Genomic DNA, 3,660 nt, shown 5'->3' on the forward strand with positions numbered 1-3,660 from the left:
AGCTATAATATCCCTAGTACCATGACCTCTTCTAAATCCAGCCTGTACATCTGGCAGTTCTCTGTTGACATATTGTTCCAAACATTTTTGGATAACTTTCGGCAGAATCTTGCTTGCATGTGATAGTAATGATATTGGTCAATAATTTCCGCACTCTGTGGGGTCACCTTTCTTTGGAATGGGAACAATATGGACAACCTACTCCTGTACAATTTAAAGCCTCTGAAAACCCACTGGAGGGTCAACTATAAGAAGTTTCTGACTCAAGGGCATATAACAACAATAACAAAGAGTAGGAAAGAGCCCATTTCCTCTGCAGCACTGGATAAGCTGATACTTTGTTGTTAGATAATATGAAGGATTATATTTGTAATGGAAGGAAGTCTTATTAACTAGACAATAACAGTGTCTGCCATACTTCTCATGATCCCACATAAAAAATATGGGCACTGAAGCTCAGAAAGGTGGAGCTGACCAACATCGCACAGCTCGTAAACTCTCGAGTAAGGATTCCCTACCCAAACCCTCTGATTCCAATCTCCTTGTCTACTCTCAGGTAGACCAGATTCAGCCTACTGCTGGGACCTTGCACAGTTACCTGTGACCCTGAGCAAGATCAATAAAGCACTGACCATAATCTCTCCAAATCTTCTTTTCTATCACTGTACATAGCAACCAACATTCCTTATCTTTTAGAGTATCAACTGAGATTCCATTTCAGCCCTGGCACAGCATGAAGAGCCACGCCTTGGGCAACTACCGGGGGCCCTGTTCACCTAGAGCACATGTGAATTATCTTCAGGAGTAGGTGCCCCAGGAGATACACTATAGTGTTACCTTACTTAGAGTACAGATAACTTACCTCCAGAACAGGCAATAGAGGATCCTTGGACTCAAATGCTGAAACATGGCCACATCTTACTTCAAACCCAAAACAAACAGAGGAAGAAAAGCTAAGTATTTTCCAAGTTCAATGGTAAGGACCTTCATAATACTTGTATAAAATAAAAATCCTTAGTATGATAAAGAATTCGTATTTTTGCTTTTATTTTTCCTGGAGAATGTTAGTATGGTGGAACTTTATTCTAAAAAGGAAATAGAACTTCCTCAATTTCTGGCTGAAAGAGATAGTTAACACCCTTTCCTGGGGGCTCATTGTGTCCTTTGGGTTCCAAGTATGCAGGCCTCAGAATGATGCACAAGAAACTGAACTGCAAAGTCAGAAGACCCTGGGTTCTAGTGTCTCTCTGAACCTAAGCAACAGTATCAGCCAGGGCTGACATGACAAATGTGGTAATGTGGAATGGGGCAATGAGACAGAGCCCTTGGTCTCTAAGGTACTTTCCACTTTTGACATCTCCTTAGACACACAGCTTCCACTGCTCCTGACTAGTGAGGACTGGACCTCATTAGCAAGGGTGCCTCTACTCAGCTCCTCAAGAAAGGCTCACACAGAGGCAGAAATGAGACTGCCACTCAATATTATTTTCCTGAAATACAAAGTTTTGACAAGAAGAAAGGAGAAATGGGACAACTGAGGTAAAGAGGAGATTGGCTACTCAGAAGACCAGGCAGGCCAGCGGACTAGTGGTAGCATATGGCAGCATTACTGAGAACAAGAACAGGGCCTGGATAAAGACAGAAAGCTATGACCTAGTTCCCTGCCTAAAGTCTCAGGTCTATGGCTCTTTGTTTGTTGTGTTGTTGTTAATGTGCCATCAAGTTACTTGCCACTCATAGTGACCCTATGTACAAGAGCCCTAAACCCAGCTCTATCCTGTGCCAACCTCACTGTCTCTGACCATTTATGATTTTGTTAAAAAGAACTGAAAGACAGTAAGATGTGCTGGGAAGTATCCTGCACACAAAATGAGGCATATCCAGTTATAATTCTTTTTTAGATAAGTCATCTTCACCCACTCGTTCTCAGTTTCCTTATTAAGAGAGGTTTTGCAACAGATGGTCTGGAGGGTTCTTTCCAGACTTATTAGTTAAGAGATGCTATCAGTTGCTACTGCTTCTTTGCATGTGTCTGAAAACTGTTTTATTAAAATGCACCTCTTCCTCTTGCTTTATAATAGAATTGAAGGCCCAGGTAGACATTCTTGTACATAAAACACCTATTTAGTTTAGGCAAATCTATGATTCCATTACATTAAGATTGAGGGCTACTGAAGGAAAATCCAATCAAAATACAGAGATCTTGGGAAAGCCCAATATGTGACAAATAAATGATTCTTAATATTTGCCTTGTTTAGGAATTTCAATTACTTTAATAGCAATGCATATTACAAGGATTCAAGAAACAGTTAATCGATTAATTTTACTATAATGACAAGGCAAGGAACTAGTTGATTATCCCTGTAGCTTTAATATGTTAAACTTCTAAGAGAACTTTGTACCCTGAGGAAAGGTAGAGATAATGAAGAAATGTAAGGGAGTGGTGCGTCTGGTTCAGAGAATAAGCTATGGAGTCAGGTGAACCAGTGTTGGTATTTCAAGAGCATTTACTCTGGTGCCTCAGGCAAGTTACTTACTGTCTCTGGAATATTATTTCCTCATGTGTAAATGGCAAGATTAACAGAAGGTACTCTATAGGTTTGTTCCTTTATAAAATATTAGCACCAGGGATATACAAAACCCAAACTCAACCATAGCTGTTGAATTGAATCCAATAGCAACCCTCAACTGGATTTCTGAGGCTGTAGGCTTCATGACGAAGACTGTCCATCTTTCTCCTGCAGAGCACATGGTAGATTCAAACTGTCAATGTTTCTATTAGCAGCCTGACATTTACGGACTATACTACTAGGCTTCCTTAGGAACCAGGGATATACTAGAGATTAAATTGAGAGCCAAGATGCTGTCCTCATGTGGTTTACATTCTAGTTAGGAGAAAACAAGCAAGTAAATAACTAATAATGATAGACAGCCACAGTGTTGTGAAGGAAATAAAACAGGGCTGTGATAGTAAATATTCTTGACTGCTAAATGAAAGGGTGAAGGTTCAAGTTCACCCGGAGAAGTCCAGGAAGAAAAAGAAAAGCCTAGTTTGAAAGAAAGAGAGAAAAGAGAGGAGAGAGAGAGAGAGAGACAGACAGAGAGAGAGAGAAAGAAAGAAGAAGAAGAAAATTTGCTGAAGACCGTACGGAGAAAACTTATACATTTACACTCACAGGGTTTCCATAAGACAGAATTAACACCACAGAAACGGGTGGTGATGGGGACAGAATTAATGATGAAACAGAAAGATAAGACATAGTGTTCAAGGAAGGCCTCTCAGAAGGTGTAATTTGTCAGGTATGAGCAGGCATGGGAACCACCATTCCAAGCAGAGGAAATAGCAAAGACCTTCTGGCAAGAATTAGCACTGTGTGTTTAGGAAAATGACAAGTGCAATGCGACTTCAGTGGAGTGAGTGAGACAGAGTATGTGATTAGAAGGTATAACGGAGGGGAAATGAAGCCAGCTCTTATAAAACCTTGTTGTTTGCTGTTGTTGTTGTTATGTGCCGTCGAGTCGCCTGCGACTCATAGCAACCCCATGTACAACAGCCCTAAACTCCACTCTGTCCTTTGCCAATCGCACTGTCTCTGACACTCCCATCCCAATTATCCCAGTCCCTGAATCAATCCACCTCAAAGAGGGCCTTCCTCTCCT

The sequence above is a fragment of the Elephantulus edwardii genome, unplaced genomic scaffold (assembly GCF_000299155.1).
Source record: "Elephantulus edwardii isolate Elephantulus edwardi_28Jun2011 unplaced genomic scaffold, EleEdw1.0 scaffold00163, whole genome shotgun sequence".
Taxonomy (NCBI): Eukaryota; Metazoa; Chordata; class Mammalia; order Macroscelidea; family Macroscelididae; genus Elephantulus; species Elephantulus edwardii.